This window comes from Ambystoma mexicanum, chromosome 4q (assembly GCF_040938575.1).
Source record: "Ambystoma mexicanum isolate Mex_15411 chromosome 4q, UKY_AmexF1_1, whole genome shotgun sequence".
Taxonomy (NCBI): Eukaryota; Metazoa; Chordata; class Amphibia; order Caudata; family Ambystomatidae; genus Ambystoma; species Ambystoma mexicanum.
The window spans coordinates 903928514-903955887 of NC_090928.1; positions in this window are offsets into that span (position 1 = coordinate 903928514).

The window sequence follows — 27374 nt, forward strand, 5'->3', positions numbered from 1 at the left end:
TAAAATCCCAAAATCGCCCAGCCCCAACCGTCCAAATCTGTCATCATGACTCTTGGAAAATGACTACTGGATGATGGCCAACAACCTCCTCCTCAATCCTGGGAAACAGAAATACTAGTCTGCGGGAAAACAGTGCTCCTTCCACAACCTATACCCTGGCCTCAATCCCTAGGCGACCCCCCCCTGGCAACATCCCCGCAGTGAAAAGCCTTGGAGGCAGACTGGTCGTGGGTTTATCCCTCTTTCAAAACATCAACTCCTTGTCCAGAACCTGTTACATTCTACGAATTCTCAGGTGTATCTTCCCACACATCACCTATCCTCACCATTTCTCTGCCATCATTCTCTCCTGCTTAGACTATGTAAACTACCTTTACCTAGGTGCACCAACATTTCAGCTAAGGAAACTGCAAATAATCCACAATGCTGCAATACGCCTGCTCATTAACCTCCCTCCCAAGAACACATCAGCCCTACACTAAAAGACTTCCATTGGATCCTTATTGGTCAACACACTACTTTTAGAGCCATGTGCATCACTTACTGTGCCATTCATGACATCGACCAGGAATTCTTCCAAAATAAAGTCACTCGCTACTACGCCTCACGGACACTCAGATCTGGCATCTCACCTAGTTGTGCCACATAAAACTCCGCCAGACAAGACTCCTCCTCTGTTCAAGCGCTGATCATCTGGAACTCTCTGCCGCTGCCTTCTGCAACATTGACAATCACTTGGCTTTCAGAAAGGCTCTCAATACCTGGCTTTTCCCTTCCTCTTCCTGAAACCCTCTTGCACTCTATACAATGGATAAGCGCACAGAAACACTGGCCCAAACCCAACAAAACACCTATTCACCCAACCTCCACGGATGCCGGCAGTGCTCACAGTGGCACACCGTGTCACATTTTGCCCTCACTACGCACAGACAATCGTACATCACTCACCGTCCCTCCAGGTCCCTCTCCCACTGCTCAGACTCTCAATCTAGGGATACCACAACTGCCGGGACCAGCCAATCGAGTTGGACCTAGAAAAACGACAGATGAATTCCATCCAAGTTTATGGTATGTATACCTTGCAACATGTCTGTGGACACTGGCTGATGGCACAGCCAACCATCCATGCACTCTATTCAGGTCTAGCAGCTCGCATAGCCGTCCACACTGAAACCCCTGACGTACCTCAACACCTCTGCCATTAGTACACAGCGACAACCCACGATAAGGTTTGGTCTAGCTGGGCACACATAGAATCTCCAACACTAGCACTCTATCCTAAACCACCTACAGCACTCACCCATGTGCCTGACCTCTGGGATGCTTACTTGAGCGTAGCCAGCCCACCAAAGTCCTAACCGGGCAAAATGCAGGCAGGCATTATTAAATTAAATCTCAGAATCTCCCATACATGGACTATGGTCACTGAGGCCGTTCCAACAACAAAGCACATTGAGGCCATACAAATGGGGAAAGTGTGCTATATACATGTCGAATACAATACAATGTGTGTATATGAGCAGCTGGGGGGGCTCACGGGGCAGGCATGGTACATCATAGATGTTATGTTCTGTACAAATATAACACACACACACACACACACACACACACACACACACACACACACACACACACACACACACACACACACACACTCTCTCTCTCTCTCTCTCTCTCTCCCTCTCTCGCTCTGTCTGTCTCCCTCTCTCTCTCTCTCTCTCTCTCAATGTGATTATTGTGTATGTGAGGTCCTGGGGGCTTTGTGCATACACGCATCCATACACATATTTAAATTAACATAAACGTACCTTCTGTCCCGGCACTGAAATGTCCTGCCAGCACTCCAGCTCCCGTCTAGAGCACGGACAGGAGCCAGGAAGACAATGGCATCCCCTGCCTCCTGAACCTGCTTCTCCTACTGGCATCAATTTAAGCTGTCAACCATCAAGCCCTAATCATGTGGTATTTAACAACACGGTGTACACTGCTTCCTCCTCCAGATCCCAGTTGTCCCCAGTGATATGTGACGGACCAAAAGGTTTCATCCTGTTCCCTGTGATCATAAATCTACCAATGGCTCTCTTGTGAGTACTTCTTGCCAGCCCCAAAATCACTATTCTCCAGTACACTGATGGTACTCAACTTTATCTGAAGATATAAAACATCAGCAACACCCAGCATCTCAAAGACTGACTCTTATCAAGGACTGGATGTCAACTGTGTATCTGAAACTAATTGAACAAACCATGAATTTCTGCTCATGGCAAAAGGAATCAGGCTAGTCAAGAGTGCAGTAGTGTTATGCAGGGTGTGCAGTCATAATGTCGACATCAATAATGTCGACAGTCAAAATGTCGACAAATTAATGTAGAAAATCAATAATGTCGACATACAAAAATGTCGACATTTTACATTAATGTCGACATTTTTTCGAAATGTTGTATAAATAAATAAATATATATTTATTGTTGTGTTGTATGTGTTGAGTATGAGGGGTGGGGGGTGGCAGGGGGTATTGGGTGAGAGGGGTTGGGGGGGACATCCCCATAGTAAATGATATTCTTTTTATTTATTTGTTTATTTATTTATTGAATAATAAATAAATAAATAAATATATAATTACTATGTGTTGGGAATGAGGGTGAGAGGGTGGTTGGGGGGGGGTGTGGGGGGGTGTCAGGGGGGTGTTGGGTGAGGGGGGGTTGGGGGGGACCCCCCCATAGTAAATTAGACTCTTTTTGGTTATTTATTTATTGAAAAAATAAATAAATAAATAAATAAATAAATAAATAAATAATTAGATTGTGTTGAGTATGAGGGGTGAGAGGGTGGTTAGGGGGTGTGGTGGGGTGGCAGGGGGGTGTTGGGTGAGGGGGGGTTGGGGGGGGACCCCCCCATAGTAAATGATACTTTTTGTTGGTTATTTATTTATTGAAAAAATAAATAAATAAATATATAAATAATTAGAATGTGTTGCATATGAGGGGTGGGAGGGTGGTGGTGTGGGGTGTGGGGGGGTTGCAGGAGGGTGTTGGGTGAGGTGTTGATAGTGTTAAGGGTTTATAGTCATATTGTCGAAAAAAAAATGTCGACATTTTTTTTTCGACATTATGACTTTTTACATTAAAAGTATAGAATGTCGACATTATTATTTTCGACATTATTTTTTCGACATTTTTGTCTGTCGACATTTTTTTGTCGACATTATGACTATAAACCGTTATGCAGCAAGCTGCTCGACTCACACCCAAATGCACAACCATGTTCTCCTCTGAAACCCACATTCCAAAAACAGATAGCCTGGTACCAACTCTCCCTGTTATACAGAATCAAATATTAAATCACAACATCAGACTTCGGGACCACCATCCATTCCATGGTCCTGTGCCATCTGGGCAGAGGAAGCACTCCAGGCACTGTTGTCCTAGATTACAATCTGAATCTTTGAACGCATCCCTCATCCCATGGCAAGGCTCATTAAGGAACTAAAGAAGTTTGACAACATGTCTCTCATGCACCATCACCTAAAAAGCTGTATTGACCAATGCAGCTTCCTACCTGGGAAACATTCTTCATCTCAGAAGGCCAGTCCAACATAAGAATTCGTGACATCCCCAGACTTGAAAACAAAAAGTGCAGAAAGTAAAAATAAGAATACATGCCTCCACTAACTCTGCAGTCATTATTTTGAACAACATTGACACGCGGTGTAACAAACGGCGACGAGGACCAAGAAGTATGCCAGGAAAGAAAATACAGTTCATACTGCTTTTATTTAAAGCCAAAGTGAAATAGCATGTTAGATTATTCAACAGAACTTTGGTTTTAACCAAATTTAAAGTGTCAGGATCGACTAACTTCTCAGGTTCTAAAAACCAATACATTCTTAAACAAAACAACAAAGAGAGTCCAAGGCCCCAATCTTAGTTAGGCCCGTCCGGCCTTTCAGTTACCAGAGTCCTTGTCAGGGTTCTGGGCAAGGCCATCTTAAGCACTTTTGGGGCACAGGGCAGGGACACCCTTGGTGCCCCCTCCATCCGACCAAAGGGATTGAGGTTTCACGCCCCTATCGTCGTGATCACCATCCATACATAGCTTGATTTGCTGGCTCGCATTGATCAAAATAAACATGGCTACTCCCTTTCAGTCCTTTTATCCTATACATTCTTGCTTTAATAAGAATGATAAATAAGTAGCATTTCAAGGGCAACATTAGCAGTCCACGCCAATGGTACTTGTATAGGAACAGGTCACTTTTCTTCAATAGTAGCCATGAGGAAGGTACACCGACCATAGTATAAATGCCAGACAGAGATCGTATGAAAAAGGTGCACATAACCCAGAAGAGACAGAGGACCCAGATTTTCTGCCTCAAAGAATGCAAAAGTGCCCAAGCATTGACACGGGAGACCAATTGGAAGCCAGCAGAAAGCTACACATACCATAGCATATATAGTGGGTGAGGATAGGAAGCTCCAGGAAGGTGTCTGTATCCAAAAAGGCTGACATTAGAAGAGGAAGAGGGTTTCCAGGTAGCATTGCCATTAGAGAGCAACACAAGGCAAGTGGTTGCCGTGTGCAAGATATACATGCTCAATATTATTATAGACCTAGCAAGACTATAGCCAGCGAAAATAAGAGTGAGCCTTTTTTGAAGATGATATCCTGAGAACAAAATCACTCTGGGGTGACATTTTTGAAAGGTTTAGGGACTAGTAATTTTGACAGGTTAGGCAATACAAGATTGAATAAGATTGGGATCACACATTGGTTGTGAAGTGATGCTGGGATTTGCAATTTACAACTTTATTTTCCAGTTATTTTCCAGTTCTTATCATGACAAAAAAAACAAATCCAATTTTATTGCACTGACTTGGAACGCACACAAATCACATAACTCAAAATGAAAATATTTTTAAAACATCAGTTATAGAAGCATATTAGGCAAAATGGGGATGCTTCTAACTTTGTTGTCTCCATCATCAAGGGAAGTATACAAGTACCAGCATACTAACTGATGTGATCTTAAATGACTGTATCTGGTATTCTCTTGTGCATTTTAAAGCTCTTTACATATGTCCAAACAAAGGCTTGTGAAATTGTTATTTATAAACGTGCAGATAAACCTTTGAATTGTATAAAAAAGCAAAACAGTTTTGTGTCAAATGAGCAGACTTAAAAATATGCCTGCAAGAGGCCTGCAATATCTTGTCCACTCTCTTCTGTCTAGAACCCTTTCCAATTAAATGGCATATATAAAATGAAAGATAAGGTAATGGGTTAAACAATGCCACCGACATGTGAGAAGGTAAACCTTTTCAGAGAACACAGCGCAGTATGGTCAGTAACATAATATGATTTGTCCAGGATCACTGTATCGTCTGCTGGCAAAGCCAGAATACGAGAATGAAGGCCTTGGTTGCACAGTACAGAATTTGATTAGCTAATCGCATCACCAGACTAGCAATTTATGCTCATCATTAGGGATGGCTGCCTCACTCTTACAACCACCCATCTGTAGAAACCAATTTCTAGACCTTCACCATATTGATGCTATGTTTGTTTTTATAGCGACCGCTATCTGGTGTAGGCACATTGCTGATAATAGCACCTCATGTGCTACAAAGAAAAGTACATATTCATGCAGGTTATCAACCTCAGAGATAGGAATCTCTAAATTTGCCTTGCTGGAACTTGGTTTTGTAATCTTGCATATGAACACATATCTCTGCAATGAGTGCTTAACACACTGAGCTATATTCTGAACCATCCCAGCAATCAAATGTATCAGTATGCATTTCAACTTTGGCTATTGCACATGATCACTAGGACCCCCACAGAAAGGTCGCAATGCTGCAGGAGTTGTGCCACAGTGAATGCACACACTATGTGTGCCATAGTGAACACAGAAAGCATTAGAGAATAAATTAATCATAGCAGAATGTAACTGTCAACAACAGACAGGCAATAGGTTTGGCCTCAGCAGCAAGCCACAAAATACCCTGATGCGTGCCATTTATGTTTGGTGAAAAATGCAAACAGACTTCTTTAGATCAGGCAGCCTTGAGTCGCCCCCTTCCAAGGTGAGGGTGTGGGGGGGGCAAGTGCCCCTTTTGCCTTCCCATAAAGACGTCACTGGTCCTGGGACCTTAAATTCTCAGTGAGCTTGGCTTCTCAGGCATTTTGCGTATAGAGGATCCCAACCCCTCTTACCTGTTGGCACTAGGTGCAAGTGTCCAGGGACCCCAAACCCAAGGCTATTGTCAACATGCGATTCTAAGTTGTGGGGCAACTTTGTGTGTTTGCTACTGGATCAGAGACAGAGAGACCGAGAGAGAGAGCTGGGAGGGGACTGGGGAGAGACAGAGTGTGAGCGAGAGAGTGAGAGACAGAGACACAGAGTAAAGTCCAAGGTTCCCTGACCCCTCAGGTGGATTCTGGCCCATCCCCCTCTCTACTACTACTGTACTCTTCCTGTCTTGTCCTCATTCCACCTCCCATCATCCGTTACTGCCTGGGTCTAGCCTGGTCCTCTGGAACCTTCCTGTCTATCTAGTTCATCCCCCAATATTTCTTCCAGTAAGTCTTCTACTTCTCACTGGCATCTCCATGTTCTGATCTTAGCACGCCTGCATAAAACCCACCTCCACTTGTTGTTAGAATCACTTCTGCCTATGTGCCTCCTTCGCCACTTGTGGTTATCACCACATCCTCTTAAGATCACCCTCATTCTCAGCTCCACCTTGGCAACCTCAATAACACCCTCCCCTGTTGGTCGCACTCCCTGCTAAAACCTTGAGCACCTGATGCTATGACCGTTTCCTTTGAACCCCCCTCCACCTGAATATCACTTCCATCACCTGATGATACCAAATCTTTCCTTCCTTTCAACTCGCATACACTCTTCCCTGATATTAGCACCTCCTTACTCTTAACATTATTCTTTAAACTTCTCACCTTCCCCTCAATGGCAATTTGGTGACCTTACGTGACCCCTCCTTCCTTACAGTACCATCACTACTCTCTAAGCCCTTGTCATTTTACACACATCAACCTTCTCTCCCCCTCTGCCCCCAGATCTCTCCAGCTTCTCCTCTCTTAAGTCTTCCCATCTTGCCATCAAATGCCTGTCTTCTTCTCCAGTGGCTTTCCACAACCTCAGATAATATCATTTACAGAACAAATCACGAAGAATGGACATGCTTATGCAACTGTGAAAGGCAATTTATTTTGATGTTAAATCAATAGGTGACAAATATGGAAAGTTTTCAGGTGGCTTCCACAACGCTGATGACGAAATAGGTGAGAGTGACAAACGATACTCTAGAGATGTTGCTTTGTGGTAAACATCCAAATCACAGGAGCCATTTCGGAGTTTCCCTCAGGGAAACGGGAGGCCTGGTTGGCACATTGAATGTTCTACAATTGCGAGGCATTTTAGAGACTGTTCCAGCTTCCCGAAATTCAAGCATGACCTCAAAGCTTTTTTCTTTCACCAACTTGGGTCTCCTTTGACTGCGGATTCGCCGCTGCCCAGCTTGTAGACTTATCTATTTGATTGTGTGTGTTAGTCATGTCCAGGTGCTACTATGCCAACGGGCCCTATCTATGCGCTTTACAAATAAAATATATAAATAAACCCTCAGTCTCTGAATACCTCCAGCTGCCTCTCACCAAATACGTTCCACCCTGACTGGGTTTTATAGTGCTTTCCCACCTCCCCCATGGTTCGTATTTTCCTTAATGTTTGCCGCTGGACATTCTGATGAGGGTAGGACTGGAATTAGATGCTGCTCCTTGGTTCCTCTCTATCTGCTTTGGGGGCTGGCCCAAGTGCATACCTGTCCTGGCCACCATCTTGGAACCCTTTCCCCCCTCTGTGTGTGTGCCTAGTACTGCTCTGTATTACTGTTGCTGAGAACGCTTCCCCATGCCTCTATAACACTTCAACTGGTGTGGAAAATACTGTTTGCTGGTGACATTGCAACTCTGTTCCCTCTCCAATTGAACTCTGGATGGGGGTACAATGAATGGATACATTTGAATCTTCTGCGTATAAATAATCTGTTGGAGGGACGGAGAGGTGGAATGCTAACTGGCAACAATGTATTGTTAGATGCGACATAGGAAAATGTTACATGCCACATTTAAAGTTTCTTTACTTTTACCATTGGGAAACTGACTCTTGAAGCAGTGCTGGAGGTTTCATAAACACATGGGCCCTCATTAGGACCCTGGCGGTAAGGGGTTTACGCTAGCGTTAGCTGCGCCGACCCCTTACCGCCAATCCCGAGTTCCCAGAGCGCCATGGTCATTTTTCCGCCCGCTTTTTGCGGGCGTAAAAATCCATGGCGCTATGGGACCTTGGTGTTAATTACGCCACCGTAATTTACGGTGGCGTAATTAACTCCTTCCCCACTCCCATTATACCCTATGGGGCCGAAATGGGAATGGGGAAGGGTAAATGGGTCAATGGGGACTTACCGCCCCGCCGACCTCGGAATGGGGCGGTAAGTCCACCATCCGCCATGGCGTAAACGGACTTTACGCCATGGCGGAAAAGTCCGCCGATGGCGGAAAAAATCCGCCAGGGTCGTAATGAGGGCCATGGTGTGTAATATTGTTTCTCCACAAAGACTTCCCTATTCTTCGACTATGACCCCCTTTAAGATTCTCATGTGGGGTTTACAGTTGATGGTTAAGAGAGATCACAAACCTAGCATTCATAAGCATGTCTACAACCTCACCCAGTCCAGCCAGATGGATGGTAGAACATATGGAGTCTAACATAAGGTACCAATATGCTCCAGATGATAGTAATGTAATGGTGGATTGCCTCTGCACCTGCACATGGGATACCATGGAGTAAGTGGAGCTCATGTACCAGTGGAAAGAATGATTGTCCTGCTCACCCCAGCAGCAGGTAGAGAAGAGTTGGGTAACTACAGGAGGAAGCCATCCCTTTTTCACCAATGGCTGTGGGAGGGATTCGATTGGAGTCGAAGGGATCCTCCCTTATGGAGTATGTTCAGGTGATCCCACAATTAGCTGATAGCGAGTGGGACATTGTAAGGGTGTCCAAGGGTGGTTCCGCCAATAGCGTTGTGAGTAGGAATCATAGGACTAGTCCACAGGGGACATGTTGGTTTCAGTTTGACTAAGCAGTTTGGGACAGATACTGGTGTCCCCGAATGGGCAGGGACATAGATAAGGAAGGGACTGATTCCCACCTATGTGCTGTAAATGACAAGATCAAGATAGCGAGTAAGCTGCCACTCATGCCTGTAGGGGTGCCTAGGGTTGTTTGCACAAAGTTGGCCATATACAATAGGGGACCATTTGAAAGGACAAAGTTCTCATCCAGGTATGCGTAGACTGCACTTTCAATGGGCTGAGTGGGAGGCGGTAACTAAGGTCACCACGATAGGTGTTAAAAAAAAGTCTAATGAAGATTTTCAATAGGGAGGGGATCCCTAAAGAATATTTATATAGTTCACCTCATTGCTTATGTGGGGGCTTCTGGATTCTCTTGCCATTGCACATCAGCTCACAGCACTATATCATCCTGCCACATATAGGTGAAAAGAGACAATAGGCTAATTAAGGGAATTAATCAATTGGCAGTAGTGAGCAGCCTCAATTGGAGGGTAGTCTACTGACGGACACCACACTCTACCAGGGGGTTGGGGCTTTTGTGTTGATGAGAGGAAGGACAGTTTCCGACTAACTCAAGCCAGCAATGTTAACGAAAGGGAGAGGCAAGGAGTGTGGATCTGAAAAGAGAGGGCCATACACAGCCAAGTATGACTAAAAGAAAGTCCAGGATGCTTCAAATGCAGGCAAAGGGAAAAGTCATTCACAGCAGGAAAAAGAGCATCTTGCGCTTTCAAATTCTCTAGGTTTTGGAAGGATCAGCGGGTCCACGGTACCAGAAGCAGAAGTGCCATGTTATGGGATGAGTGTAGATAGTCTCTTCATGATGTTATCAAAGTAAACGATAGAATCGCAGCACATCTAACCAGTGCCCCATAGGGGGGAAAGTGGAGACATGGGTCAGGGGGAGGAAGCCTGCAGAGAACACTGAATAGATTTCTTGACGATTTAGATTAACTAGGGCGCCCTTCACTCAATCTGGCCATACACATTTCTGGTGGGGCTTGCCAGAATGGAATATAGAAGTGTTTTTTTTTCCTGTGCGTATATGCAGTGTCTTTGATCAATGTGCTAGAATATTTAGCTGTGGAACCTCCAGCAAGTGAGCGATTGTGTCCATTGTGGGTTGGTGGGTGTCTGCAATACACTCAAAGGGCTGGCCGGAGTTCTTCTAGCACCTCCGCTCCAAAAACCATCCTCCAAGGAAATGCTCATTCACAAGCACAGCTCTGGGCGGGCAACTCTCTCTGCCTCAACCTTCAGACTTTGGGGGTGGGAACTTGGCACATAGTAGAAAATGTTACATAACTGCTGGATGGAGTCCAAACAAAAAATGATACTTCAAACCTGTTCTGGGAGCCCTTGTTGCAATACTAAACAATGCAGCATGTCATAGTGTTTACTTTAAACATAACTGCACGGTATGAAAATACACAAATTACTTACATGCTAGATGCCATTTTGGATAGTGTAGTGTTGTAGTTGAGGTTATCAGTAGACTGACATTGGTGATGCCAGTGTAGCCTGTGTGCTGCAGGGGAATGTTACGTGTTGGGAGGCAGATGGTTAAGCCATCCATAGATACTGCCCCTCCCCTGGTTCAATACTGCACAGGTGAGAAATGTTACTTACTAAGGCAACTGTACCGCCCATATCCCAGGCAGGCTGAACAAGAGATGAACATGATCTAAATCTAAAAATGCCAAAAATAAACAAACAAACAAAACAATGAAACAATACATGTGCATGCATTAGGCATGAAGCAAATGTGCACTCAACATGAAGAAGGCAAACACTAGGTAATATATGCATTTATACATGAAGAATATTAACATGGTCTCCATAAAGACATGAAGAATAACAATGTTTGCAATGTATTAGCTGAATCCAGCATGAACGATACTCAAATATAGCTCACTAACATAGAAACGTGAGTGGAATGGGCAGCCATTCTTTTCAAAATGGAAGTCGCAGCACGCTTCTAAGAAAATGAAAGGCCTAAAGGCTTCACAAGAACTCAAACTGCTGAAATAACAAAATACAGATCCGTGCAGAGCGCAGACAGTAGCTATCAACCCAAACCAAGGTTACTGAGAACTTAGGGAGGGTCCAAAATTTGCAGTGAGAGCACGAGATAACGATTCCCAAGATGAAAGCCATATATTCTTAGATGAATTAAAAGAACCACCAGCCTTTGTAAGCAAGCTGCCGGACAGCAAGAAGCCAAAAGACTCGATGAAGAATAACCCAAGAGTGTCCCCAGTGGTAAAAAGAACCATAACACTCGCACTAATATTAGCTAAAATCCCAATAAATGGAGGGTGAAATAATTCCAAACACGGTCGCACCAAATATGACCCATAATTAAAGAACACTATCCATTCATTAGTAACAAACACAGATAGGACATCTGCCTCACTCCACATGCCTATCCCCAGACACGGGTGCCGCACCAGGTCAAACACAAAGAAATGACTCTGGCTCATGGCCTAGGAGTGAGAAATGGTAGTTCTTTTAATTGAAGGGAAGGCAGTCCATGGACTTCTCTCCCCCTACTCCTGTATGGCTCATGTGTTGACAACCTGTCAGTTGACCAAGGTTGGTCAGTAGAAAGCCAACCAATCAAACCCCCCAAAGTTAGGCCGACCTGTACGTATTAGGCCAAACAATAGTCTATTGTAGAAGTGATGTGTTCTGACTATTATCAATTTAGAGGTGGTCTCAGGAGGAGCAATCAGATTGTTGTTACCCTATCAGAAGTATTAACACTTATGGAATGCATATGTAGTGAATCCCCTTAACCAGAGGGTTAGTACTGCAACACATGTGCACATATTTACATGCCGCGTATAAAGGAAAACCGTAACAGAACAACTAGCCATTCTGGAACTGTGGAAAATGTATGCGGAAGAGATAGAGGAGCCACCAGCGAAAGAATGGATGATTAATCAGCATGACGAAGGGGGCACAGAACCCATGGCTCCTCTTCTCCAGAGCAGTGATCTGTCTTCGGAAGCACAGGGATTATTTCCATTACCAGAGTTAAAAACGTCAGCAGGGTACACTAATCTCACTTATACGCCAGCTGCATACAGTAGTGAAGACATTATAAGTGGTGGAAAAATAAACAAGCAAAGAACAGTGTCCACGCATGGAATATGATGAGTGCCGTCATTTGCAGGCACCATTAAAAAGAAGCAGAGGAGGAGGTCCAGAGAGAGTAAGGAAGGCAGGACCATAAATAGAGGCCTATGATGACATACCATATGAACATACATTGTCCAGTAAACTGCAGTATTTTTAAAGTCCTTCTAGACTCCCAGCTTGCAAGCATCCACTAATGGAAAATGGTTACAAATAACCAAACGAGAGTTATTGCAAACAATTAATGCAACTGTGAAAGGCTTTAGCGCCATAAAGGAGGAGCTAAGGGCCCTCAGGATTATGACCCTCCAGAACAGGTACGTTCTCGATTTAATAATGGCCATGGAAGGAGGCATGTGCGCAGAAATTGGGCCTTCTTTCTGCACAAATAACCTCCCACGATGGGAAGAATGGAACACTCACAGAGGCCATAACTACCCCCAACAGAATTGCACACATAAATGCTGGAAGAGGTGGAGGAGATTGAAAATGATGACTGGTTTAGCTACCTGCTCTCATGGAAACCCATGTGGCTAGCTAATGCATTCAAAATATTAATAGCCATAGTAGTTGTGATGCTGGGAATGCCTCTTGGAGGGACAGGGCCCCCTAGTACTTGTCCTACCACTTCTCGGTGTGTGTTTTATTTATGCTTTCTGTGACTTGGGCCCAGCCTGGACCTGAGGCAGTGCAGCTCTTCATGTTTTCCTTTTGGTGAACAACACCCATGGGATACCCTTATGGCACCCATGGTTGGGCACCCTTGTACCCCTTATGTGTTTTTGGGCACCTGTATGTTGCCCACAGTGCAGGGTATAGGCTGGTGGCAGCTACATGCTGACTCAGCAGTGGCTCTGAGTGTCCTCCATTTTTGGGACACCCAGGCCCTGTCATATGAATCAATGGATTCCTGAAGAAAGACAAGGTGGCCACTGTAGCCTCTTAGTCTCTATTGCCTTTACACCTTATTTCCCAAAGTCCTGAGAAGCCCTGACTCTGTCCCTTCTCCCTGACTGGCTGTTGGGTGGAAATACCATACATGTCTCTGGGGCTGCCTCCTGTAAGGCTGGATCCTTTCCACGGACTGCAGGTTGTGAATACAGCCTTGGGGTGGGACCTGTGTGAATGGAGTTGGGAGCCAACTCACATTCTGTGTTATGAGTGTCTGGTTTCTGTGTGTGACACAATGCTTGAGATAGCCCTGACAGAAACCGATATGAATGCAGTGTAGTGCTCTGAAAGGCTGGGTGCCTACTCCAATGTTATGGGGGTCTGGTTTGGGATGAATGGCCTGAATGCCTTTGTGCCTGATTGGTTGATTGTCTGCATGAACGCCTTTCTGCGTGATTGGTTGACTGAGCCTGGATCAGCTTGAATGAATGGGGCCGAATGTGTATAACAGGGGACCTCTCACTCACCAATTTATTAAGATGCTGAAGTTGAAACCGAAGCTGATCCCTGGAGTCCAGCTGGAGGAGGAAGATCGCAGCTGCTACTCTTCACTGACATCCAAAGGCTGCTGTGCTGCTCCAAGGAAGGATCCAAGAGAGGACCTGAATATGAGACCTCTCCATGAGCTATGAGGGACCATCATGCAACCTGCTGCTGCTCTTCCGAAGTACCCTGGAAGCCAGTCCTGTGTGCCTGTCATTCGGAGAAGGAGTCTTCATGAATCCAGAAGAGGAGTGCCTGGACATTTTGAGACAAAATGGTCCAGTGGTGTCACCCAGGGTCCGGAGGAGCATTTGGACTGCTGGAATCCCGGTGCAGTGTAGCACCCAGAAAAGGGTACCCTGGCATAGTGCTGCTTGACACCCGCAGCTGCAAAAGTTTCAAACTTCTGAAGAAAATTTCATGGGACATCCTTGCCATCATCACTGGCCACTTTTCCCCACCAGAGAAGGTCCAGGTTCACTGCGTGCAGAGCAAGTTTAGCCAGTGGTTTTCCCACCACCAGAATCAAAAAAGACATCCAGATGGTGCAGTCTTGGTGAGAGTCTGTGGTCTATTCCAGTGGTTGTGTCCAGGTCACCAGAAGTCATCCAGATGTCCGTGGCCGCAGCGCCAAAGAACCAAAAGGTCGAAAACCGTGATATTTCAAAACTAACACCAAAAGTGACCTTCTGACCCATCGCCGCCAGAAGTCATCGAAGATCCGCAGGGGTCTTCCTCTCATCTAGAAAACCTTTGAGCAGCCCACAGCAAGTTTCACCTTCTCAGGACTTCTACAGTCGGTGCAACACCTGTCCAACAGACTCCTTCTTCCAAAGGCTGTCCATCCGTCAGGGGTCCGGTTGAGTGAAGCCAAGAAACCTTGCCACTTGCCAGGGCACCAAAGGTACTGTGATGAGGAAGAGTGTCTTCCATTCTCAGGTGTCCCAGAGTCATCCTGGATTCTGTTCTCCTGTAGCCTCTCAGGTACTGTGGGGTGATGGAACCTTTAAAAAGAAATTAGAGGGTTATTGAACACTTTTGGACTGGGCTGTAAAAGACAAGATAAGTTTCTCCCTAATGTTTCCATTACAGGTTGCCCAGGTGGGGGGATCCTCACACAAAATTGTTTATCTAGTCTAAAAACTTACCTGCCTTTCTTCCCTACTCTATGCTGTTACACCTCACATGCCTATTTGAAACTGTCTGCAGTTGGTGGGTGCATTTATTACTGAATTTAAGTATTGTGTATTGAGTGTATATATTTTTCCATTCTTTGAATAGAACTGCCTGATTACAAAGTGTTATTATTTATATGTATATATATTACTGAACCTCCTTTTACACAATGCAGAGGGCCTAAAGTAGTAAAGAAGTGTGGATATTTTGTAGTAGCAAGTTTCAACACTGAAGGCCTCATTTCGAGTTGGGTGGCAGCCCTTAAATTCCAGCAGTAATGGAATTAGCGCCGCCAATACGGCTCCTCCAGATTATGACTCGGTGCAAATACCGCCGACCACAAATGAACCGGCGCTATTACAGCCTGCGATATTACACCCGGCGCTATCACAGCCGCCGATAAAAGTGCCGTCAACACAAAGTGTAATTACAGCCATATCACAAGTCCATGTACGACGGAATTAGCACTGAAAACTGGCGCTAATACAGCCAACTTTTACCTCCAGCATGTAGCTGGAGGTAAATGAACATAGATGCCAGAAATTAAACTACATGTTCACCCAGTGCACTCCAGAGGGCTACATATGGCACACCTCTCCCCCAAACACTGTTTCCAACACCATGCTGCCATTACTTGTGGCAAGATGGGACAGGCAGCTGCTCATGCTGCACCTGAAAGTAGAGATGCAGGTCAGCCAGGCCAGGGCACAGAGAGTACAGGTGGTGGGGAGGTGTAGGATGCCCAAGCAAGGTGTGCATCCATCCCACGGGTCAGGCCCTCACCCTGGACCCACACTGACACCCAGTTGGTGACTCTGTACCACCTCAACAGGCAGACTATAACAGTGCTCCTCAGCACAAAAGAGGATGACTTAGGGAGCAGGATAAACATCTGGACAGCCGTGTCCCCACTGCGGAAGCTGGTGTCTGTACTTAAATTCTTAGCTACTGGCATCTTACAGCACTCTGTGGCCATGATGCACGGCATGGCACAGCCCACATTCAGTGCAGTGTTGGCCCAGGTGCTGGATGCCCTTCTGTGGCATGTGCATCAGCACATTGCACTGCCCACCTGCCCAGGTAAATGCCATGAAGGCAATGTTATGTGGCATAGCCCAGCTGCCAAATGTAATAGCAGCCCTGGACTGCACCCATTTTGCGTTGGTGGCCCTCCAGGACCATGAAGCGGTCTACAGGAATCGGAAGCACTACCACTCCCTCAATGTGCAGGTCACCTGTGACCTGACCTCATCATCACGCACTGGTGTTCCCGCTGGCCAGGTTCCACCCACAACTCAATGGTCCTACGGAACAGCAAACTGACAAGATACATGGAGAGGCTCGGGTGACAATGGGCATGGATAGTGCGTGAGTAAATCTGCCTGCACGCATGCACTCTGAATCACCTGACCAAATTGGGATGTGTGTGATGAATGACACAAAGCATGTCCTGACAAGCAAATGCAAGTGTAGTACCTGGACGGCCCCAGATCCAACATCAGACTACAGTCCAAGGTGCATGTACATGATGGCCACACCTTGACGGAAATGCTGTATAACACATACAGCATCATTGTGAACCACATACATGGCTACAGGTACCACAATGCATCATGCATGATCCTAAGCAATACCAAACAAATGCCAACATTGCCTTGCCCAACTGCAGACCTGCCAGTGCCACAGTCATGTACACATGTGCACCCACCCTGCAATGTTGCCCAACTCCCCCAAGATCAGCATGGAAGGCCGATGGGAAACCATGCATGCCACACACAAGAGAGCAATACACAGACCCATGGCCGCCTACAGGAACACATGTCACCAACAGACACATTTCCAAGCAACTACAGCAATGCCAGAGGGTGCATGTGAAGGTCAAATAATGCATTATACCAGTGACACAGCATGGTGAGAAACTGTACAGGCACATGCCATGTGATGAGTCCCCATATGCATGCACATAATGTCCACTGCCCTGATACAAAATGTTAGTCCACCATCACACATTTCAAAGTGACTGATGTGTGTGCCTCTCCCCATGCAGGTGAGTCCGGATATCTGTAGCTGGCATGGCTGAGGACCCCAGTGCATGATCCACAAACACCCCACAACATGGCATATAACCACACACACAGCAGGACCAGTGTGTGCATTTAGCAGATCTTTGGACTCCTGAAGGCACATTTTCGCTACCTAGATCGCACAGTCGGAAGCCCTTATGTACGGTCCTGAAAAAGTGGGCAAAAATGTGCTTGCATGTGCTATGTCGCACTAGTAATGACGCAGTGCCTGAGGCAGGTGCCAGACCAGGCAACGTCAGAGATGACGTGAGGGAAGGGAGATGGCTTGCCAGGCCCTGACAAGCCATGCACCACTGTGTGACTGTCACATTTGTAAATAAACTCCACAATGACACAGTCACGATTGTCCTTGCATTGATGTAGTTCAACTGTTTTATTCTAACCATGTGCCCAAACAATCCCCTATGCCCCTCTCGCCACCAACTCCCGAGAACACTATCCCCCCTCCCGCCAGCAACTCCCAGGCACACTATTACCCCTCCCTGTCCCACCACCTGCTCCGCAGCACACTAACCCCCCTGCCCGTCCCGCCACCAACTCCCCAGCACACTATTCCCCCTCCTACCACCAGGTCCACGGCATTGCCACTCAGGGCGGCTGTTCTCACGACATTATTTCCATGCACCCCCCACCCTTTCAGCACCTGGTGATATGGATCGGAGATGGTGCAGGGACTGCCACCTTGGTGTGCTCTGCTGTGAGTCCCCTGTTGCCGCAGAATCTGTTGGTGTACCAGCTCATTGCTTTGGCTGATACTTTTCGTCATCTCACAGACCCTCTGGCCAAATGTCATCAGTGCTATTGTACTGGCAGTGATCACTCTCTGTTTCCTTGCATTGTCCCACACAATCCTGCATGTGGCCCCCTGTATGCTGTCATGTATGACCTGCATATGTCCTGCGTAGGTGCGCCCAATGGCCTCCATCTTCATCTGCCTCTGTTGCATGTCCCCTAGCCTCTGCAGCACCATGCCAAATGGTTGCTGAAGACTGCGTTGGAGAGGTTCTGCGCTGTGGGGGTGGGGGGGATTTTGACAGGGGAGCCAATTGATGAGGTGTCAGTGTCCAGCTCAGGTGTGGGAATCCTGCGGTGGCGGGTTGGGCTCTCAGGTGTGGTGGAGGGATGCCGGCGGAGACTGCGACCTGGGGTTGTTGGCACTTCCACCTGTGATGTTACTGGGCTGCTGTCCCCCTGCGTCTCCATGGTCAATCCGGTAGGTGGTGTATCCTCTGTGGTGGTGCCCACACCTGTGGTTGTGGGTACAGCTGTCATGGCTGTGCTCCTTGTGGGTTTGGGGGTGTGTGGGTCTGGTCCTGCTTTGATGCAGTGTGACATTGCGTTACATCCCATGGGGCTGAGAGTAAGAGTAGTGGTGCTCCTGCTGCAAAGCAGGCTCCCAGAGGATCGAATTCAGTTCCCTGCATTCCTGCCACCTGTTGGGATGGTAGGGCCTTGGACCACAGGAAGGGTGACCCCAAGTATAAAGTTAATGCACTTGTCGTCCGGGTTGTCAGCCTAACCTATACTTACCCCATGCCTGAGGTGGTGGGCACTGTCCTTCCCTTTTCTCCAGGAATCACCTTTGGTGCTAATGCAGAATTGTTCTTGGAGTCCCTTAGGTCCTGAGACCAGTACTGAGAAGTACTTGCTACTATCCCACAGAATACCCATAGATTTCTTAGATGTGTCCTCATAAATGGACAGTCTTCCACTGGTTTGAGAGACACTGGGGTTAGCATGACAGTGGTGGACAGGACTCTGCTTAGGCCAGAGGACTATTTAGGTGCTCCTCTGAGAACCACCAGGTTAGCTCGTGGGCCTCCCAAACTTGCTCCTGTAGCCCTAGTCACCATTCAGACTGATGACAAGACAGCACGGCCTCCTGACCATATTCAGGACAATGTGCCTGCCAACATTTTGTTGGGTAATGACTTAGTAGAGATTGGGATAATCTCTGATGGGTTGCCGCTGACTGCTGCTGCAGTCACAAGGTCACAAGTCACACAGGGCCTGACTGACAGTCAGTTACCCAGGCCAAAGCGGAAACCCAAGACTCATAGGAGGAGTAAGAAGACCTCCTCTGTGAAGGGGGGCCCTTCTCTTCCAGCTGTTCAGCAGAGCAGCACTATCTGTGGTCCCTGCTCCTGAGGGACTAGGCCCAGTGATGAATGTAGATTGAACTCTGGAGGGAATGGAGGCAGAGGGCCCTCCTCAGGGAGAGGTACTCACCCCAGAGGATCACCCAGACCTCCAGTGCTTGTTGTCTGACGGTAGGCCCTCTAGGGCAGATTTCTGTAAGGATCAGAGAGAGTGCCACTCTCATGATGGTCTAAGAAAACAGGCACAGGCACAGCACAAGGTGAAGTGCCTAGGTCTTTTAAGATTTGTTGGGTGGGTTAGCTCCTTTACAGTGAACCCACTCAGCCTAAACCTGTCAAGAGGTTGATTGTACCCCAGGTATACAGGCCCTTCCTTTTGCAGTTTGCACATGTGGTACCCTTAGCTGGTCATCTTGGCACTAAGAACACCAAGCAAAGGATCTCAGTCCACTTTTATTGGCCCAGGATGGGAGTACAAGTGGAAGCTCACTGCAAGACCTGCCCCACTTGTTACTTGTCCGGCTAGACTAAAGGCAGTTTCATTGCCCCACTGCAGCCTTTGCCAGTGGTTGGCACGCGTTTCGAGAGGGTTGCCATCAACATGGCTGGTCCCGTAGACCCTCCGACATCAGGTGGACACAGGTTCATCCTGGTTCTGGTAGATCATGCCAGCAGGTACCCTGAGGCTATACCTCTTCGGACCATAACAGCCAACGTGGCTGCCAGGGCTCTCCTGGGCATTTCTACCAGAGTTGGTTTCCCTAAAGAGGTATTTTCTAACACAGGATCCGCCTTTATGTCTAGTTACATGCAAGCTATGTGGAAGGAATGTGATGTAACTTACAAGTTCTCCACCTCCTACCATCTTCAGACCAATGATCTGGTTGAGCAATTTAACGAGACTCTCAAGAGGATGTTGGGTGCTTCGGAAGAGTCCGTAAGGAGGAAATGGGATCACCTCCTATGATGCCTGCTGTTTGCCTTTAGAGAAGTGCCTCTGGAGGGTGTTGGTTTCAGCCCCTTTGAGCTCCTCTTTGGGCATCCAATGAGGGGGCCCCTTGCCTTAGTATGAGAAGGTTTGAAAGCCCCCCCTCGAGGTCCTGCGAAGAAAGTGGGGGGCTATGTGTAAGAAATCAGAAGGAGGATGGCATAGATGATGGGCCAGACAACAGCAAATCTCAATCTCAAGGCAGGCTACGAATTGAACAAGTACTGCCCTGACCTTAAGGCCCCACAAGTGGATTGGACTCCTGGTCATGAGATCCTTGTGATGGAGCCTAGCAAGCCTCAAGCTTTGGTAGATAAGTGGACTGTATCCTTCAGGATAATCTCCAAAATTGGTGAGGTCAACTATCTGGTTGACATGGGTGTTCCTGGGGTAGCCTCTCAGGTGTTTCATTTTAACAGGGTCAAGCCTTTCCACGGGAGATAAGTCTCATGCCTCTTGCTAGCTTCAGAGCAAGAAGAGGATAAGAGTGAGACCCTTCCCGATTGTTGAAAACGTCTGCCACTGTTCACTGTTGAAAACATTCTGCCACTGTTCACAACTAACCTGCCTTTCTTCCCTACTCTATGCTGTTACATCTAATGTCACTTAAGAATGCACATGCCTATTTGAAACTGTCTGCAGTTGGTGCATTTATTACTGAATGTAAATATTGTGTGGTACTACATAGTGTGCACATATTTGCCATTATTTGAATAGAACTGCCTGAGTACAAAGTGAATTATGTATATGTATGTATATTACTGAACCTTATCTTATATAAAGAAGCTGCGTTATCAGCTAGCATAGTGTGTGGGCATTCCTTTGTGGCGCTTGGGGAAACACTGTACTTAAGGACCAGCCTGCATCACCTCCTGAGTACTTAAGCCTTGGTTGCTCATCCAACCAGGGGTGCTCTGTGTCTTTGTACCAACCATATCGAGGGCAGAAGTACCAATACCACCCTCCAGTGTTGACAGTAGTACTGCTAATACTGGCATTCTGCATTCTAAGAATGGCAATAAACGGTGGCAAAAGAGCTGCCAAAGCAGCAGTTGGAATGAAAATAGTAATACATCGGGATGATTACGTGCATAGGTATACCCTAACAGATTACATATCCTGTTCCCAAGCAATGTAAAGTACTATCACCCCTCCAGGATCAAAATGTACTTATCCTCAGGATTCTCACAATTACACTGAGCACTGGGTATGTTGTGATTCCAATGTGGAATGCTGCAATATGATCTGGAGTGTTGACAAACATGTGAGAGATACAGGCACCTTGACGATGGTGACTAAGATATGGATACCCAAAGAGCCCCATGTGGGAGACGGAATGTAGAGGTATGTGTTCGAGGACTCGACCAGAGGGGGGAATGTTTGGAGACAGATGGTTACGTCATCCATAAATACTGCCCCTCCCCGGTTCAATACCGCGCGGGTGAGAAACATTACTCACTAAGGCAACCGTAGCGCCTATATCCCAGGTAGGTACAACAAGAGATGAACATTATCTAAAGCTAAAGATGGCAAGAATAAATAAACAAACAATGAAACAATACATGTGCATGCATTAGACACAATGCAAATGTGCATTCAAAATGAAGAACGCAAACACTAAGTAAAATATGCATTTAAACATGAAGAATAGTAACATGGCATTCATAAAGACATGAAGAATACTAACAAAAGCAATGTCTAAGCTGAAGACAACATGAACGATACACAAATCTAGCTCATTTACATGGAAACACAACCGTAATGGGCAGCCATCTTTTCCAAAATGGAAGCCACAACACGTTTCTAGGTAAATGAAAGGCCTCAAGGCTTCACGAGAACTAACATTGCTGAAATAACAAAATACAGATCTTTGCAGAGCTCAGATGGTAGTTAGCAACCCAAGCCAAGGGTACTGAAAACTTTGGGAGGGTCAGAGCATTGCAGTGAGAGCACGAGATAACGATTTCCAAGACACAAGGCATATATGTTTAGATTCATTAAAAGAACAACCAGCCTTTGTAAGCCAGGTGCACGACAACAAGAAGGCAAAAGACTCCATGAAGTATAATCCAAGAGTTCCCCCAGTGGTAAAGGACCTATGACACTTGCACTAATATTAGCTAAAATCCCAATAAATGGAGGGTGAAATAATTCCAGGTGCGGTCTCACCACACATGGCCCATAATTGAAGAACATAGTCTATTCATTAATAACAAACACAGATAGGACACCTGCCTCACTCCTCACACATATTCACAGACACCGCATAAGGTCAAATACAAAGAAATTACTCTGGCTCATGGCCTAGGAATAGGATGGTATTTTCATTAATTGAAGGGAAGGCAGTCCATGGACCTCTCTCCCCCTACTCCTGTCTGTCTCATGTATTGGTGACCTGTCACTTGCCCAGGGTTGGTCAGTAGAAAGCCAACCAACCAAAACCCCCAATGTTAGGCCACCCAATAGGTATTAGACCAACCACTAATCTATTGTAGAAGTGATGTGTGTTTACTAATATCAATTTAGAGGTGGTCTCAGGAGGAGCTCACTCCTTTCCTGGGTAAATGCCATAATAATCTGACCAGCTCCCAGCCTGCTCTCCACACCAAATATGTTGGTTGCTTCCACACCCATCATTCTGGCTTCAGAGCAGCCAGAGGCATGGAAACTGCTCTCCTGAACACCCGTGAAGATGTGTTCTCTAATCTCGCCTCCAGGCTTCCTTCTGTCCTCATCCTCTTCAGTCTTACCTCTGTTTTGGTACGGTCAATCACGCCATCATGATCAATCGCCTCTGCGAGAACCTGGTCTTCCCGAATCAGGCCCTGGAGTAGTTGACCTCCTTCCTTCTGGACCGACCCTCCCAGATCCAACTTTGTTCCTTTCTCTCCACCACATCTCTCTCTCTCCACATTTGGTGTTCCCCGGGGCTCTACCCTCTCATTCTGGCTCTTCAATGTCTAGTTGGCCCCTTTTTGCCCACCTGATCTCCACCTTCTCCTCTTACATTCAGTGTTATGCGGATGACACTCGGCTCGCCTTCAGGATCCCCTCAGTCTCCTATGCTCTTTTTATCATTCCTGACTGTCTATCCGCGATTCAGGACTGGTGCGCCTCCAATGATCTCTGCCTTAATGCCACTAAGACTGAGATCCTTCTCCTTGGGCCCTCTTCCATTGCCTTCTTGTGAGGCAAAAAAACCTTGGTGTCATCTTCGACTCCACTTTCTCCTCTCCTCACATCACTGACCTTGTCAAGAAGGCCCACTATCAGCTGCACCTCCTCAGAGGTATTCTTCCTTTTCTCACTTCCCCCAGAAGCTCACTGTCTCCAGAGCCCTGGTTCTCTCTATGCTGACTACTGCAACAGCCTCTTCCTCAATCTGCCTATCCCTACTCTCCCCCCTCTTCAACGAATCCAGAACAGGACTGCAAGACTTATCTTTGGCCCCACACCCATGCAGGCTCCCGGGGGCTGCAAGGATCCAGTTCAAAACTCTCTGCATCATCAACACAACTTTCTGAGGCCAGGGCCCTGCATTACATCAGATTAGGGACTGTAGCTGTAACCTCTACAGTCCCCTGCCTCCTTGCACTTACCCAGAGCTGCGCTGCCCTGTCTGCACTTATGATTACACTTCCAACCACCCTCTCCCTGGCACTTCACCCAATATCCCCTGCACTTTGTGCTGTCACACTTGCACAATCTGAATGACACAAGGCTTGACATAAGATTGTTTGTCTTGTCCGCCTTTTATCTTCCCTACCTTGTCTTGTCGTGCCTTCTGAAACGTGTGTATAGGTGCGTTATAAATGACATATCATATCATATCATCAGATTATTACCTACTCTCTAATATTAACACCTATGAAATATATAGGTAGTCAATCCCCTTAACCAATCCCGTACCCTGTAGATTTTTTGTAGCTAAAACAATTACATGATGTAATTTATGACAAATAGTGAGTATATTGTTGTTTTTGATAAGCACACTGAGAGTGACTACTTTTTATGTTTGTATGCTGTCGCTGCTTTATTTGGAAGTTAATACACTTCGTCTATTTCCGTCATTGAGTCCGGGTTTTTCTGGTTCCTGATCCTCTGTGTAATTTTGGGGTTTTCCAGGCTGTCTTTACATACGTGTGGCAGATTGGTGGCTGCAGTGGAATGTTAGGCATGTAGAGTGAAGTGTTAGGTGTCATCTGAATGAGGGTTCCAGGTGAGGCAGTTACATCTGGACCAGGTTTGGGGGTGGATGGGGTGAGAAACCAGAGGGTATCTCACCCGCTAGTCCCCTGCGATCTCTCTCTCTCAGGTTGCCAGGGAACATCCATCTCCTTTGTATCCAGACCCTAGGGGTGGACCAGTGCGGGAGGATCACCTGGGTGAGGGGTCTTCGGGGAGTGGATGTGCGATAGCTGATGGTGAGATGTGGTATTCTCCCCTTTTTTTGTTCATCTACCCCCTCCTATTTTATAGGGTTTTCCGAATTCCCAACTCCCCCACCCCCCTTCTTTTTACACACACACTGGGCCAAGCAAGAGGGTGACGGAGAGTAACCAGGCTAACTCTCACATCATACTGGACATGTCCCATTAATTGGGTCAGGCAAAGTCAGGCACTTTACCCTAAGTGCATACCCCTGATACCAATTAGCTCTCCTCACACAAATAAAAGACACACTCTGAGTAAGGCAGTACACGAGAATGAACAGAACTTCCGGTATGAAGGCACACCTACTGGAGGAGAGCAACATACCAAGGGATGAGAGTAGTGGGCCAAAATCCCCAAGGCTCCCCTATTGGAGGTTGTTGCCTCCGACAAGCCGCGAAAGACGCGTGGAGAAAGCCAGATCTCACAAGTGAAGATTGCATTGTCTTTCAAGGAAGCCAACGACCCTTCCGGGTGAACGGCAGAGTTGGGGAGGCAAGATCAAGCATGTGGTACTAACCTTGACTCAAAAACCGGAAGCGCCAAACAAGAAAGAAGCACAAAGCCGGTGAATTGGCAAGTGACCTGAGAGACCTGTGTGTGTTAAAGTGAATGAAGTAGAAACATCATATCACAAGTGAATGCTGGATTCGTGTGGATGAAACGCGAAGAAAGGCAGACCCGTGAATTAACTTTAAAGTGAAATACAGCTCCAAGATAAGCGATATTAAGTAACAGAGTGGTCTGGTGAAAGGAAGTAGCCCATCCGAAAGTCTCTGTGAAAGGTGCATTGTTTAAAGCAAAAGAACGAACAAACAGCAAGAGTGAAAGTAAATAGTGAACGTTGAGTTGTAGTGGTCTTGCGGTGGTCAGTAAGCAAAAACCAGACACATTCGAAAAACTTTGACAGCCAAAAGGGTCTGAGCCCGATTGAGGGAGACCCACACTGCATCAAGCTTGGGGAAGGGAGCCCCCTTGCAACTTTGTGTGAACTATATCATGACAGGTCTGAGCCCGGCAGAGGGGGGCCTATGAGAACTGCATGGTGAAAAGTCTGTGCCCAGCAGATGGGACCATTGTAAACGTTTTGGTTGAAACAATATTTTATAAGCCAGAGAGAGGAACTTTAAAACGTGGAAGGCTAGGTGGGCCTTGATGCATGTTTGTGAACTGTGTACTGTGTTGATAGCTGAGCCAGAGTGTGTCATCCTGCCTACAAGGATCGCCTTACCTTGTGAGGCCTAACGTGTGGAGGAGAGCTGGTTCAGCCACATTATCATTTGAACACTGACTTTTCCTTTTGCATACATTTTCTCCTTTTTTTTACACTTTTTGTAAAAGAGATAGGGCAGCCATTAGGTGCTGGTTAGTATGGGCCATTTTGATTTGACAGACTCCACTAAGACTGTTTTGTTTATCGTTTGATGGTCGCGACTACTCCCATCTTAGTTACAGGGCAGAATAGGAGTTTCTCCAACACCAGCAATATCAATAAAGGTTTTACAAATTGTATCCATTGTGTTAGTGTCAATATTTGTGATACCATGCCTTCCCTACATAGGCCAGTCGGTGTGTGCATGTCATGATGCCTACCCCCGGGGACCCAGACGAAGTCCAGCAAGCCCAGAAGCAGGCATCAAGTAATTCCAAGCAAGCCCAACAACCCCTGCTAGGGGCTATTTGGGTGCATTCCTGGCGTCTATGGCGCCAGGCTCATATGGAGAGTAAGTCCTGGCGCCAGAGGCGCCAGGCTCATAGATTAAAACTTACCTGATGCAGACCATGCTGCAAACTTACCTGATGCAGACCATGCTGCAAGAGCTCCAAGCCAAAAGAGGCTTGGAAGGGACTACTTTACTTAGGGACTATTTTTTCACTTGGGTGGGGCTGGGGAGGAATACTTACCTGGGACTACTTTGGAGGCTATTTAAACCACGCCCGAAGAGCAGCACATGCTTTGCGTTATTCTGCATCCAGCAGCGTAACGCTCACCGTGCCTGCAAGTCTGCATCCAGTCTTCTGCCACGCCCGCCTCGAGTCCGGAGCTCCTAGAAAAAGGGAGAGAAAATGAGAAAAGGTTAGAAGAAGAGCAATACCTTTGATCCTTAACTGAATTCCCGATCCATCGCGCCTTCGAGCTGGAAGAAAGAAGTTATTTTATGCGCGTCGCCTCGCCTGCTGCAGCGCCGCACTGAACTCACTGGCCTTCGCAGCATCTTCACATTCCACCGCATCCTTCTGCATGTTCCCGCCGCACTCCGACACCGAGGGGGAAGACAAGAACAGCAAGGTGAGCCAAGGGAATACACAGAGGCAATATTAGTTACCCCCCATTGACTTACCTGATTTTACCACCGGGGATACTATTCCTCTTCACGGGTCGGTGCAGCTTCCACTGCATTCTCGCCGAACCCCGGCCGCTAAGGGGAAACAAAAGGACAGCAAGGTGAAACAAAGGGACAAACAAGGGGAAACTTCATCACCACAATAGACTTACCTGATTTTACCATCGGAGGTATTATTCCCCGGGACTTCATACTTTCTCTCAGTGCCTGAATAAGGGAGAAAGCAACAGGTTACATATTGATATTATTTTATCGAACTGTGTTGGATAATACAAATCCTTACCTGAACATTACCGGTTGCTACAAGGAACTCTTTGCTAGGGTCAAGTTGCAACCTGCAAGGAATCGGACAGAGTGAAAGTCAGACATTTGAACTCTTACGAACTACATACTTACGGCTTCTTGCCGGGAATCTTGGAGTCAATATTGTTCTGGAACTCACCAATTCCTTCGAGCCAGTGAAGCAACTGGTTATCTATGCGCCCCTGCGCTCAATGCAGGATGGAGAGCTCATCTTTTC